The 15,965-nt window shown below is 44.0% G+C and overlaps 1 long non-coding RNA gene across 1 annotated transcript in view; it reads left to right on the top strand.

The window, feature by feature from the left end:
* Positions 1-2,520: 2,520 nt before the first annotated feature.
* The window catches only part of LOC129382965 (uncharacterized), a 35,332-nt gene continuing 21,887 nt past the window's right edge, over positions 2,521-15,965 (top strand). The window contains exon 1 of the long non-coding RNA XR_008610930.1: positions 2,521-2,678. This is a non-coding gene — a long non-coding RNA (uncharacterized lncRNA). The remainder of the gene's footprint in view (positions 2,679-15,965) is intronic.

Below are 15,965 nucleotides of genomic sequence, written 5' to 3' on the forward strand. Positions count from 1 at the left end.
GAAGACAACTCCATTTGCCGAACCTTGTTGTCCTTTTGCTCATCGTTAGGAATTTGCCATCTCCCGACTTCCTCCTGTTTCGACTGGATTTATTTATAAGCGAGGGGTATTTCTTGCTTGTCGCGCTTTTGCACATCTGCTTACGCTGAGTTTGTTTCTGGTTGACTCTTGTGCGTTAATAGCACATTTATCCTGTAGAGGCCTCGACAAACATCAGCAGAAGCAGGGCATCCATGAGGTAACGTAATTAATTGAGGGCATCTATCCAGCAGTGCTATTCAACTTGGCATTCCACGTCGTTCATTGGACCGTCAATTACCATACTTGAGGGCCTATTCTCAAAAGAAAAGAACTAATGAAAACGATAGGCTTTGGCGATTCTTTGGAGTGTGAGATCATTTCCTGCCTGTATTTGTCCACAGTGAATGCCACGATCTCGTTATTGCATTTCTACTTCTTCGTAAGGTAATTGTGCTCAAACACTACGGGCAACTGGCCAGCAACCCGACGGTATAGGACTGGTAGTTAGCGGCGAGGGCGGCGTTGTATAAAACTATATTAGAAAACAAGAATCAAAAAATGACATCAGTAAAAAATAATATTACTCTATCACAGTTAACGAAGTCTACTATGAATTGGAAAACAGTTCTTACCTTTTCTTGTGATATATGAAACTTCCTTTCCTTATTAGTCATATCATAAGAAGCCAACAAACAACGAAGGTTGTGGGTTCGGTTCCCACCTGCGGCAAGTTGTTTTTTCACTCACTTTAATTTCCATTTATTTATCGTTTCTTTGTTTCATCTATTAGGCACAAGTAATTTCCCCTATGTTGTCCTTGGTGTCAGTGTTTGTTGGTTTCTTATGATATTACTAATAAAAATCGAGCCCTTCGGTTAACCCCCTTTTTTCACGTTCCTTTCCTTATGAAATAGTAGTGCGCCTTGTGTAATCAGATTTTAGCACTGTCAGAGAGATTTTAGCACTGTCAAAATACCCATGTATAACTAAGGTAGGTTTATTTGTTTATATGCACAGCTTTTTTGTTCACAGCTGTTTGGCCAAAATCCTATGGTGATCCTCTCTTTGTCGCTCGAGACGTTTCAACGTTGTACTATTTAATCATATTTTATTCAGATTATCTTCGTTCATCATGTTTACTTACGGATTGCCTTTTATACATACCAGTACATATATGAACGAGAAAAATGGCTGCATTGTGGACACGTTGAAGATCCTCTGGCGGCGAAAACTATTGCGAAGTCCTTCTCTAGGGCATGCCTCATAATCAAATTATCGTTTCGGCACGCAAAACCACAGAATTCTAGAATTCAAGGGCAGAATTTATCATATCATTAGACGCCAACAAACAGCTGACGCCACGGCGTGGAGGCAACTCCAGACCAACACATGTCGGCCCCTCGCGCTCCTCCGCGCGACGTACCCCACCCCTTGAAAACAATTTTTGTTCTTTTGGATACGGACCGAGCTACCCTATACCATACCGCACCGACCTGCCGGAATATCCATAATAGCACCCTCCTCCTCCCCCCAAACCCAAACTCAACGCCCGAGAAATGGGAGATGGTGCTGACCAGCTCGCCATTGGAGCGTAAGCGAAAGCTCATCGCCGGAGCCGAAAGTGCACCCACTGGCATGGGGCTCTCAACTTTGCGCACGTGATGAGTTAATAGAATAACAATACGGGGCACACTGCTTTTGACTATGCCATACTGTCTGACCTTAAAACCCATGTTTTGTAATATCCCACAGCTGGAGCAATTAAGCTATTATTAGTAGTAAAAACATTGTGTTCGAGTAAAACTCTTGCTTGGGCTAGTTGGTTCATGCTTGAAGTAGGTAAAGGCAAGGCGCAGAAGACCAGGACTTAGGAAGGAGAACACAAACGACAAGACGGGCGCCACTCGAGACTGGCAAGCTGAGACGGCGATCAAGTTGACGCACAAAATGGCAGGATCGGTGCGAAAGCTTTGATGAAAGAAAGGGCCCAATGTAGAAGAAATATGCTCAAGTAAAACTCTTGCTTGGGCTAGTTGGTTCATGCTTGAAGTAGGTAAAGGCAAGGCGCAGAAGACCAGGACTTAGGAAGGAGAACACAAACGACATCAAAGCTTTCGCACCGATCCTGCCATGTTGTGCGTCAACTTGATCGCCGTCTCAGCTTGCCAGTCTCGAGTGGCGTCCGTCTTGTCGTTTGTGTTCTCCTTCCTAAGTCCTGGTCTTCTGCGCCTTGCCTTTACCTACTTCAAGCATGAACCAACTAGCCCAAGCAAGAGTTTTACTTGAGCATATTTCTTCTACATTGGGCCCTTTCTTTCATCAAAGCTTTCGCACCGATCCTGCCATTTTGTGCGTCAACTTGATCGCCGTCTCAGCTTGCCAGTCTCGAGTGGCGCCCGTCTTGTCGTTTGTGTTCTCCTTCCTAAGTCCTGGTCTTCTGCGCCTTGCCTTTACCTACTTCAAGCATTGTGTTCGAAACAGCTCATGAATGTACGTTAACATAAGCACGCATCTTTTTACGTTTCTCATAGTTCTTTTTCGTGTCTTCACCAGAAACAGAAATAGAAAGCCCAAAGAAAAAAGAACCACCGAAAAAAGAACCAGAAAGAAAGGAAGGAGAAGGACACGATGTTTCGCACGTATTAGACTATGGAACAGTGAGTGCATTTATATTAGTTGTTTGTCTAACTCATTTGTGTTTGTCGAGTCAAGAATGGGTTCCGGTAATATTCATTATTTTTGGGCAAGCTCACGGAGTAGATGCTCATAACATAATTTTTGGCGATAACTGGCTAAATCGTGAACAATCAAATCGCGTAATATTTTCCGCAAGTACAAATTGGAATTGGGAGCTAGAGGAAAATGCTGGTTTAAACAGCTTGACGCGGCGCTAGCAACCCTGATGCTGTAGTAGTTTCAAGATGTCGTCATAATCGTGAAAATAGCAACAAACGTAAAAGCATATTATAAAGGATAACAAAAAATTTATATCTTAATAAATAGTATGGTGAATATACCATACGGAACTTATTATGCCGGTAAAGCAGACAATGATGACAAAGGTATCATTAAATACGAATGAATGCGGAAGAATGCCATAAGAACAGATATTGTTTTGAGAAGGCACTGCGACAACACAATAGTGATTGTATACAGTAAGATAAGTAAAGCAAAGAAGCATAATAAACCACATTTCATTTATACTAAGAATACCTTGGAACATAATAAAGGCACAAGAACTTATCCCCAGCAACTTCCGAAGCGCAATGCCGAAATGTATTTCCTTAGGTGATGCAAAATAGTTGCGCAAAAAGAAGAGAGAAAAGTGATGAGGACGCTGTGCAGTATCACGCAAAGAATAAGGAAAAATAACGTAGCGACAGCAGCTGTAAACTCCACATACAGATTTTCATCAGGCCAAAAATGGTCTTACTTTGCGTTCGTTTCTTTCTACTGCGTTTGCACTTATATTCTTTTTCGCGTGTTCCTGTGAATCATGAGCGTATATTCGAAGCTGCTGTATTGCAAGTATCGCAAGTGCTGCGGTTAGAGGGACGTCGATTGGTTCCCCGCGCCAAGTGCATAAACAATGTCTAACGGATCACAGACACGTTTGCAGTAGCTTAAAGTAGGCATCGTATAAGCGCTGTCCAAGCATTTAGAAAAGCCGTTTTCAAGGTCCCCTGTATTATGGGCGGCTCAGAACCACGTTGTACTGATCTCGACACTCGAAGGATTTGCCCTTGAGGGAAGTTTCGGTACATATTTCGGTATGTATTTCGGAACCTATTTAGGTATATATTCCGACATATGCATATGCCAGTACATCGTTCTCACTCCCGATGGCTCGGCCTTCGGCGGCGCAAAAGACGGGGCGTACAAGTTACGATTCCTTCTGAAACCTACCTACCTACCTGCCTCCGATGCCAGAGGCAGGCAGACGCGGCAGTGAGCTGATGCGCGTATGGCCGGGCATACGCGACGCGTGAATTGCCGGTAAGCGCTGCACCTTTTTCTTTTCACACACCTTTTATGTGCTGTTCAGCTTCGCCGAAAATACATCGTGTATCGTGTACCGCGTTCATGCCTACGGGAGATTTCGAAACCACGATGTTAGAACAATTGCGAAATACTATGTTGTGCTACCTGTCGTCTATCCCGTCTATCGGGGATGATTCGTGCATATTTTCACGCATGAAGGATCCCCTGTACCGGAATTCTCAGACATCAGGTGGCCTCACAGCCCGCAGGGTTATCTGACTGAACTGGCTTGGATGCTCGGTTGTCATAGTGAGGAGTTCAAAACCACGTTTTCTTTCTTAATCTCGAGGGGGGAAGCTCGAATTCACTTCCTCCAGTACACAATATTCTCCTGACATGGAGTGGCGTCTGAGACCGGAAAAATGGTGAGAACCTGTGAGGCTTTACTATTCCAGGTACAAGTAAATAAGGAAAGGCCACTAAGCTTCAAGAAAAGACACTCCCTCACCAGAACAGGAATTGGCCTCTCTGGTGCAGTATTTGGCCACTCCCTTTCAAATGGCTCATTCGATCAACCAATCACCCTCAGTATCAAGCAGCTGGGGAGCACCTGACCAAGGTGGTGGTCTGACCTGTAATGCAGCATAGGGTGGTAACACTCCGGAATCGAAGAGGCCGTCAATCAAAACTGACCCTGTCAAAATTTATTACTCGATATCTCTCGACTGAAGCTAGCTTGGCAGACTTCACTTGAGGCTTAGCATGACTCTGAGAAACCCTGAGACATTGTTTGGGATATCATTTGTCTTAGTGGGAATGGATTTGCGAGGTTTATACAGTGCTGACAAGTGGACACGTCCTCTGCTATAGACCTCCAGATATGAAGCAGCGCGGAGTAGGGTTCCTAATCCGTAAGGACATAGTGGACAACAGTGACAAATTCTACAGCAATATTGAGAGGGTAGCAGTAGCTGTAATAAAACTTAATAGGACGTATAGATTAATCGTAATGCAAGCCTACGCTCCAACGTGCAGTCATGATGATGATGAAGTTCATCATTTTCCTGAAGAAGTTTCATTATGAGAAAAGTGCAAACTAAGTATGCTGTAGTAATGGAAAAGTGTGACAAGAGCAGGCTGGATAACAAGCAATTGGCAACTACGGCGTCGATTCTAGGAACACTCGAGGACAGGTGTTAGTAGAATAAGCGGAATGAGCTGAATATAATGAACACCTTCTTGACGAAGCGCAAGAACAAGTGGAACTTGAAATGCCCTAATGGTGAATCAAGAAATCAAATTGATTGAATACTTTGTGCTGGTGCCAGCATAGTGGAATATGTAGAAGTGCTCGGTTGGGTAAAGTGCAGTGATCAGGGGTGAGTGAGGCCAAGGATTCACCTGAATATAAAGAGTGAAAGCGTAAAATTGGTTAAAGAAGAAACAGGCCAACCAGGACGCGGTAAGGGTAACAGCTGACCAATTCCTGCTGGAACTTGCAACAAAACGTATGCAGACTTAGAACAGAAGGATAAACATCACAGAGGTAATGAATGAAATGGTAATTGAGCTTGATTGAGAATCATCAATTGAAGTGGGAGGTAAAGCACCAAGGCACTCAGTAGGTAAGTTCTCCCAAGTAACAAAAGACCTAATAAAGGACCGGCAAAGAATGAAAGTATCCTAATCAAGGGATCAGATATAATTTGCGGAACTTTTAACATGATCAACAAGGAGAAAATAAGGGCTACTTGAAGTTATAACACGAGAAAAACTGAGGAAGCAGTAAAAGATGGACACAGCATGAAATCAGTGAGAATGAAACTTTGCATGTGACAAAGCAAGATGTATGTACTGAAATAAACGAAGGGTAAATCATCAGCAGTATCGAAGCTATAGTAAAATCGGCAGAATAATTTTGTACTGTCCAGTACAGTACCCAGAACAGCCGCAATACCTCAATTCAAAGTAGTAATGAGGAGGGTATGAAGGTTCCTTCTATAATTAGCGATGAAGTTAGAAGGACCTTGCAAGACATGAAATGGGGAAAAGCGGCAGGAGAAGATGGACTACCAGTTGATTTAATCAAAGATTGTGGAATCATAATGCTTAGAAAACTGGCGACCATCTACACAAAATCTGTATCGACTTGAAGGGTCCCAGAGAACTGGAAGAATGCGAACATTATACTAATTCACAAAAAAGGAGATATTAATAATTGAAAATATTAGAGGCTCATTACCTTACTTCCAGTATTATATAAAATATTAACCGAGGTAATCTACAATAGAACAAGGGTAACACTGGACTTAAGTCAACCAAGGGAACAGGCTGGATTCAGGAAGGGATACTCTGCAATAGATCACATCATTGCATCAATCGGGTAATGAATAAATATACAGAATAAAATCAGCCTCTTTATATGGCTCTTATAGATTACTAAAAGGCATTTGATTCAGTAGAGATACCAGCAGTCATAGAGTCATTATGCAATCACGGAGTACATGACAGTTACGTATATTCTACACAGTACAATATCTACAGAGGTTCCGCAGATACTAAAAATCTTCACAGGAAATGTAAGATCTCTATAAAGAAGGGGGTCAGACATGAAGACACAGTCTCTCCAATGTTATTCACTGCGTGCTTGGAACAAGTATTACATCTAGTAAAGTCTGAAGGCTTACGAGTGAGGATCAACGTCAAATATCCCAGCAACCTTCGATTTGCAGATGACGTTGTTCTATTCAGCAACAATGGAGACGAGTTACAACAAATGATTGAGGGCCTTAACACACACACACAGAGAGAGAGAGAGAGAGAGAGGGCGTAACAGTAGGGTTAAAAGTTATTGTGCAGCAAACAAACATAAGTAATAAAAGCCTGGCAACTGAACAAGAGTTCAGGATCGTCAGTCAGCCTCTAAAGTGTGTGAAGGAGTTTCCTAGGTGAATTACTCACAGGTGCCCTGATCATGAGGATGAAATTTACAGAAGAATAAAAATGGGTTGGAGCGCATACAAGAGGTATTGTCAGATCTTGATTGGAAGCTTACCACTATCTGTGAAAAGAAAGCTGTACAATCTGTGCATTCTACCAGTGCTAACATGTGGCGCAGAAACTTGGAGACTGACAAAGAAGGTTGAACACAAGTTAAGAACCGCGCAAGAAGCAATGGAAGGAATAATATTAGGCGTAACCTTAGTAGACAGGAAGACAACAGTTGGATCGGAGAGCAAATGGGGATAGCCGATATTCTGAATGAAATTAAAAGAAAAAAATTGGGGCTGGGCAGGTCATGTAATGCGTAGGCTAGAAAACCAGTGTACCATTAGGGTTACAGAATGGGTGCCAGGAGACGGGAAGCGCAGTCGGGGACGGCAGAAGGATAGGTCGGGTGATGAAATTAAGAAATTCGCGGGCGCTAGTTGGAAGTGGTTGGCGATGGACAGGTATAGTTGGAGATCGCAGAGAGATGCCTTTGTCCTGCTGTGGAAATACAATAGGCTGGTGATGATGATGAAGCATACTCGAAGCGAATTTTGTGGTAGAAATGCCGAAAAGGAATTGTCAAAAGAATTGCGCATCAACAAAATGTTGTCTTACTTGATTTGAACAAGAATAGTGAATTTAGAAACGTTTAAATTAAATTAAGGGATTTTACGTGTCAAAACCACTATTTAATTATGATGCACGCCGTAGTGGGGATTCCGTAATAATTTGTACCACCAAATTATTCCTTGAAATGCGCCTAAGAACACGGGTGTTTTGATTGTTAGGCCCACCGAAATGCTGTCGCCGTGGCCATGCTTCGATTGCGCTACCTCGTGCTACCTGGAACGACTTCGATCGCGTTTCCTCGATCAACATAGCCACTAAGCAACCACGTCGGTTATAAGGGGTAAATTGTGTTCTAACTTCAGCAATTTATAACTTTTTCGGAAGCGTGGGAAAAACCATTCACACGTTTGGTGTGAAATTGTTGTCATACGAGTCCGCTTCGAAATTTCCAAAATAAAGCAAATGAGAAATGGAAGTAGCGTAAAATGCTTGTGATGATGTTGACCACTTCCTTCAATTTTGTGTTATCTGTTATTTGTTTGTAGGCGTCTTTATTGCTATATTTCAAATTATTGTTGTTAATTATTTCTTGCGGTGCTGGGTCTACCGTCACAATGTTTAAAAAAAAAGAAAAGAAATTTTCTAATATGGCCTACGATCCCAAGGTTGTGCTTTGATTCTAAAAACAGCTTCCTGTGCCCACATGATTCACCTAATAAGCTTGTTAGTGTGCCTTTAGAAGTAATGAGGAATTTAGGCGCATACATTTACACCACAACAAAATAAGTGCGAAGTATTACGTTTAGTAAAAGTCCTTTGCAGATCTTTCCGAAGAAAATTTCCTTCCTGTTACCTTACCACGAATGTCGACAAAAAATCCCTAAAACTCCAAATAGGCATGCCTATAGTTAAGTCGACAAAACTTTCGTAAAATTAGCTCCCGTGGCTACCGTGTGTGTTCACGACTAAATAAAAGCCTTCGGCATTCCCCAAAACATAGTAAACTATCCAGTAATATTTTATGCACAAGTATGCTATGCAAAAGCAATTATTTAGGGATACAAAGTCACTGGTGACGTCACGTACCCCTGTATGGAACGGGAGTAAAATAGCAGTTGCCTTCTCATCGATTACAGTCTGCAACATTGGCTACATTCCGCCAACGTGGCTACAGTGAACGTCCGCGGGTATCTCATGGAAAATGTTAGTCTACTTGCGTACTTTTGTCTACTTTTCTGCCTACTACTGTTAAGAGCCGAAACTTATCTAATCCCGCACGACATTTACACAAAGTGACAAAGCTCGTTTGAAAAATGTACTCGTTGGCTTTAAGCCTTGCGACAGAGAAAATTGTGCAAAATATGACGGTTTTGACTCCTGTTATTTTATTAGCCGCTCTTACACAAATAGGGTAGAAGCGTAGCGTATTGACCTACCGTATCGAATATATGCACATACGCCACCGTTCATATGTATCGCCTTTTCTTGTGCAGCAAAGTAACGATACCTAATGTCAGATTTCAAAATTTGCACTATGACTTCCGATACATCTGCTTTGGCTTTCGCTTGAAATGCAATGCAAATGCTCGCAGGGTGACGGCTACATTCCTCAGGTTCTCCTTCAACTTCTTGCATGAACAAATTTACGAGACCCTTATGTTGCTGTAACTTACCGTATTGTATCATGCCAGTAAAATTTCCTAGCGTGTCAGCACCGGTTGCTATCTCCAGTGGTAGCCGAGGACGGCGGTCGCGGCTTCTGTGGTCTCACACCAGACTTCACTACTCTACCTGAGCGAATTAAGTCGCCGATGTTATTGCCATTTATTAATTACAGAAATAACACTGCTTTAACGCGCGTAAACTACGCACGAGTGAAAAGTAGCGTGCAACCTGCTTCGTTAGCAGCCCTTCGTGTCTGCATGTCCCGCTGTGTGGCAGCGGCTGCCACCAGTTGGATGGCTGGTTGACATCACGCACCGAATGCTTTGCCGTAATTCCTAACACGACACGCTTCCGTTTAAGTGTGCCGCTAAAATGTGCTTTCTCCATCTCAGACTATACTCCCGTTCGGAGGATTATATGGATGCGCCTTCCCAACGAATGACCTTAGTTACAGAAGATGCGATAAGCTTGAAATTTGGTACGATAGGCTTCTGTCGCGTTCATGTAAAGGACGCTATTGACTCTTTCATGGAGTTCAAGATGTGTTTTATTTACCTTGTACTGCTTTGACGCTTGTGTTACATGGTTATCCTGAGGGAGCTGTCGCTCAGGATGTCGGCGCCGTCTAAGATATCAACTTATTAGGTCATTCTATTGTAACTAGGAAAGGATATTTAACGTACTCGCACTACAAGTCTTAACAGACCTGGCATCGGTACTGAAATAGCACCGAGTGCAAATAGGCGGGAAGCTTCTACAAACATGGGCTGGAAGCCGTGGTAGAATAGCAGCCATACATAACGACACGACAAAACTGTGTTGTGCTCGACATAGAACGCTCGCCACTATCCGAATTCTTTAGTAGAGGTTTATGGTAGAAACCCGGTGTGGATGAATTGTTTTGTGTGGCATGAAATGCAGATCATATTGTCACCCAGCCACCATCACGACCAAAATTATATAAAGGGAAGCTTTCTGTGACCTTCGAAGGGTGATGGCTAGGGCTAGTTGCTTTTCCATTTTAGACTGTGTAGTACAGCACGAAGCGGGACAGGCGACATCGGAAAAAAGGACAAGCGCTTGTTCTCGTTCTTTCCTGCGTCCCCTGTCCCACTTCGCCTTGTATAACAGTCTAAAGTTTATTTGACCGCCATTATAGTTTCACCTTGTTGCTTGCTGAGCAGGCGCGTCCTCAGTATTAAAAGAAAACAAATGCACGCCCGAGAGCGGGATTCCAAGGTGGGTGCTTCAACACGCGAACCCATTCTTATAACGTGTCGACGACAGCAGGAAATACGAAAGGCTCTCGTTGAACAGAGTGGCCGCTTAATGAGTTGAACGAAAACCGAACGCGCGCGAAAGGGTGGCGTCACGCGGCGATAGAATGGAGTGGCATCTGTATCACATGTGTGTCGTCACGTGTTGTTTAGTTCTCTTAGCACCTGGCCTTCGGGCACTAAAACTGGCGCAGCAATCAGTCTGTCCAACAACTCCACAGCGTGGTACACGGTGGGGATGCCACTGCAGCGCACAGAAGGCAACGAAGAAATGAATGAAAAGAAAAGAACGGACATTGTGGGATAAATTATTGAGGATGGTGTTCTACGTCAGCGAAAGCTTCCTCGCCTGTCCTGTTGCATTCATCTATGCCGTGCGTGCATGACGAAACCTTACGGGCACATCAGCAGACACAATTAGTGGCATACGCACTGTCAACCATAATGGCAATTGATATTACGACAAAGATATCTTGCAATCACAGCAACCCAGTTTAATCTCCATAGCCGGCGCAGCATCCCTACAATTTTGTTGTAATGGTCGTCCACTGAGAAGCCGTGTTCGACGCAGATGTGTCTGTCGGGGATGGGACATTATAGATTCATAATATTCAAGACTACATACGCCTTGTGTCATCCTAATACATTAATTACGGTCCATTGGGCTGGAATTGGCGCATGAATATGTTATATGCGCAGTGTCCCCCTATTCCTTCAGCCTTACCGTTCTCCTGGGAGCAGCGACGGCTAATCGTCCGGAGGAGATGCGTCTGGTGATTCAGCGGGCACGCGGGGTACCGCGAGCAAATCGGGCCCTGAACCAACGGAAGAAAGACGCGCTACCTCACTAAGAAGTTATATTATTCTTTCTCTCTGTCACAAAGTTGTCCCTTCGAGGACATAGCTTGTGGCATATACCCAACGACCCAAGTTGTCCGCCAGGCCAGACAGAAGCCAGATGGTTGTTTTGAATGCGTGTGCATATGCAGTCATCCATACGGCCTGCTCGGCAAGACAGCAGACAGCACATGGCACGCTTACTCTACTGCCATAAACGGCCACAAATGTACAAACCGCAAAGTGGGCCAGAGCGATTATGAGAGAAAAACTAAAAGGTTGGCCTGAACTACCATGTTATCGCTTGCTACTCAGTGTTAGTGAAGAAAGAGTGAAAGAAGGTTACCGCTTAGAAAAAAAAAACAATATTCATAAGGCGAACATTGCTGCGAAATATAATTACTGGTGCTTATTTATGCTTCCATCAAATACAGTAGCTGATTGTAGGACTGACTGGGGTAAAACGGGGTCGTTCTGTGAATCTGCTTTCCTTTCTTAGATCAAGGGGTGTCTTTGCAGACAGTATGACAGCAATAGTATATAGCCTATATTTCATAAGGCTGCACCCGCTTTAAGAAAAATTACTATGGCTCTGAACAGGAAGTATCAGTTTCATACAAATAATGAATGCCAATGGCCAAGTAGCGTGCTGACGGCAAAAAAGCAATCAAAAGAAAAAAAGGACACCATGCAATGTGAAAATTTATGAGTGACACTGATTTTACATATTATACAAAATATACCTTATACAGGATAGTGAGAATACCTTGAGAGTCGTCTTCGCAATGTCATAACACGATGGTCCCAAATTGCGCGTCATTTTATTTAAATAGCATAGTGCTTATGTATATTAAACTTTCCAATAAAAAGTATGCAAACAAAATATGTAATTATTCTTGTTTTATTAATAATTTGAGGGGCATGCTTCAGGATGACTATTTACCATGCATTGGGGCCACAGTAAAGATCCCCTGGTGGTCAAATTAGTACGAAGTTCTCTCCGAAGGCGTGGCTCATAATGGAATTATCGTTTTCTCACGTTAAACCCCACGATATTCTGTAAAAGAAGGATAACTATTGCTACATATAAAAAAGGAGAACTTTTCATTCCTCGGGACACACTGACTGAATTAGGCACACTTCTGACTGTGTTGACAGCTAAAATAATTTTGCCGTCTTACTCTTAGGTCCGCAGTATCTTTGCGCACTATCGTTAGACGAAAAGTGTGTTGAGTTATATGAATACAATCTTCGAAAACGTACTTCCTCTAAACACATGGCGAAATCTTTTAGGACTAATTGAAGCATTTGTAGTTTTCGACAAAAAGCAAGAATATGAGCACAGAAAACGTATTTTGTATGCAGATCTAAATATGCATGCATAGAAGCTAATATGCATATATTGAACATTGAAATTGTCTGCCTTAAAGGTATATTTGGATCTTTCACTCGTGAAGATAAGTATATATCTTTAGCAGCCAATACAATAAATAATGTAGAATTTTAAAGAAATTCATACCCTTTGAACCAAGGGAGGAAGACGAAGTGATTCTTGCAGAGATCACCATACCGTACCATACCACTGTTCCTTCGCGCTGCAGTATTTTCGGCTTTTTCCCGTGTTTTACTGGGAGAGGCCGCTCCCATGCCCACGGCAATGGAAGTGGAGTCGGCAGAATGCGGACGCGACATGACATGACGAAGAGAAATTGTCCTCCTAGTCACGCTGAAAGTGAGGCCACTGTGGTGTACTCCTGCACAAGCGACGACGCCTGAGATGATGAAGGCTTCGAAAGAGTGGCACACCGGAAGGCCAAGAGAAGAAACATCAGCGGACGCTCTTCGTCAAGTAAGTCTACCGTCATGCCACAGCGAAGGCCATCGGCGCACACACTTCTTTTTGTGCCCGACACACCTGCCGACAACCTCAACCGCCTTAATCGACAAGCGATTTCCGTTTCCCTGAAGGCTCTTGTCCCAGGAGAAATCAAAGAAATCAGAATTAATACTCGAAAGAACGTCCTGGCTATTGATGTCCACAAGCGAAGCGCAATCAATGCTTTGATGGCAGTAAGCTCATGGGCAATATGAATATGCACTACCTCATTCCGCAGGACAACGAAACCGCGGCTGGTGTTGTTTATGATATTGATACATTGATTAGCGACATCGACCTGCCAATTTTAATCAAACTTGCGACAGATGGTGTTGCCTTATTACAAGCTCGGCGCCCTGGCAAGCCAACCTGTGTAAGGCCCATGTTTAAAGGTGACTGCCTACCATCACATGTAAAGGTCGGCCACCTTCGGCATGTGGTACGACCTTTCGTACCTAAACCACTTGAGTGCAGAAGGTGTCAAAGAATTTGACATGCGAGTGCTGTCTGCCGAAATACATTGATATGCCCACGATGTTCCGAACAACACGACACGGACACTTGCCGTGCAACAGAGCTCAGGCGCCCAAACTGTCAAGGCTCGCAGGCTGCAGCCTCAATAGACTGTCCAGGCCTAAAGAAAGAGCAGAAAATCTTGAGAAAAATGGTCAGAGACGGATCGTCACACAGAGATGCTTCTGCAGCGACAAGGCGACATCGCTCCCGGAAACAAGAGTCTACGAAATCCTCTTCCGGTTCAAGGGAAATGTCTCGTCTGGCAACGTCACCTAGTGTTCCATCTGTCTCCAGTAAGAGCACGAATGTCAACGAAAAAAGCGGCCACGCTATTCATGCTTCATCAAATGGGGTGTGGCCAGCACTGCCGAAGGCATGCCACGCGCCAGAGCCACAGCGCATGACTCGCCACTTAAAGTCAAATGTCACTACAGTTGACCAAATGCGAGACAAGGATTCACAAGTGATTTCTATGCTGAAATCACTTATGGATGTCATGCGTTTACTACTGACAAACATTGACACTCCGGCTGCTCGTAGCGCACTGCAAGTACTGGACGCGCTGAATACAGTACTTGAAAGCATCGCATAGCAGCATGGCCCGCCCCTCACTGCCCTTCCACAAGGAAGTCAAGCAAGCATCTCTGCAGCAGTGGAATGCCCGTTGTCTCAAATCGACAATTTCAGATTTTAGACATGTTGTCTTCGAAAACCGTTTTCTCATTCTCGTAATTTGCGAACAGAACATGCAGAATGTTATACGTATTTCTGGCTATGAGGCCTTCATGTTCTCCACCTTTGGTGTTGTGAGCAAGGTAATTATATATATTAGATGTGATCTGACATACGTGTTGCACCCAGTCCCACCTCGCGACGACAACCAGAACGTTTGTTTAATTGTGAAAACGAATAAGCTTACGTTCTTACTCTTCGTTATTTACATTGCTCCTTCAAGTGGCTTCACCTCTAAAACGAATGCACGAGGTGCTATCAGCGGCACCGGTCCCTACGGTTCTCACCGGAGATTTTAATGCTCACCATACGCTTTGGGAGAGCTTGAAGATGGACTCCAGGGGGAGGAGACTAGCATCCTTTGCCACATATCACGGCTTTTACTGTCTCAACGATGGTAGCCCGACATATTTACGCAGGCTTAGATACAGCAGCTGCCTAGACTTGACCCTGCTTTCTTGGCGTTTTGAAAGAAACGTGCAATGGCTTCCAGACATCGAATCACATGGAAGCGAACATATTCCGACGTACCTGAAGATCAAGGGACTATCCACATGCTCCTACACGACCCTACGGCGAATTGATTGGTCGGCGTTTGGGTCATACAGGGAGCTATTAGGTCAGCAAAGGAACCATTCAAGTCTGCAACACGAAATTCAAAAGGCCATGCCGACGGGCTGAAAGAAGATACAGGACAACTAAATTCATCCATGATCTGGGAGGGCAAGGCGGACGCAGAAGAAGATTCAACGCCGCATCGATGCACTACAGTGCCAAAGATGGAAAGGTTTCTGTGTGTCGTTGGATCCACGTTAGAGATTATCTTAGATATGGAGAACAGTGCGTGGACTTCGCGTGTCACCGCAACAGGGTATTCCTTTCAAATCCCTCGCTTTGCACCAAGGTCGCAGTGAAATTGACGTTGCTGAAGAATTTTGCTCAAGACTTGCCAGCTTGCAGCTCCATCGCGCACTTAAACCATGTGCCAATCCTGGTGCCACGGGATTCCCACATGGATGTAATTTCGGTGGAGGAGCTTGAAGAGGCACTGGCGACTTGCAGGTGCTCTTCAGCACCTCGGCCGGACAGCGTTACCTATGCGGCGCTCGCCAATCTTGGGCAGAAAGCACGACTCATGCTGCTAAACTAGTACAACGAGTCTTGGCGCAACGGTTTGGTTCCACGTGAATGGAAATGCAGCTGCTTGGTTTCACTTCTCAATCCTGGTAAATCACCGTTAAAATTGTCATCGTACTACGCCATCGCTCTGGCCAGTTGCATAGGGAAAATAATGGAATGAATGATTTTGACGCACCTGGAATGATAGCTGGAAAATTACAAGGTGTACCCAGACGCTATGGCTGGCTTCCGGCATGGGCGCTCATCCATAGATAATGCCATTGATTTGGTCACGTCTGTTCAGCATCAAAAACGTCTGAAACGACTCATTGCGGCCTTATTTTGGTATAAGAGGCGCCTAAGATAATATAGCACATTGT

This window comes from Dermacentor andersoni, chromosome 3 (genome assembly GCF_023375885.2).
Source record: "Dermacentor andersoni chromosome 3, qqDerAnde1_hic_scaffold, whole genome shotgun sequence".
NCBI lineage: Eukaryota > Metazoa > Arthropoda > Arachnida > Ixodida > Ixodidae > Dermacentor > Dermacentor andersoni.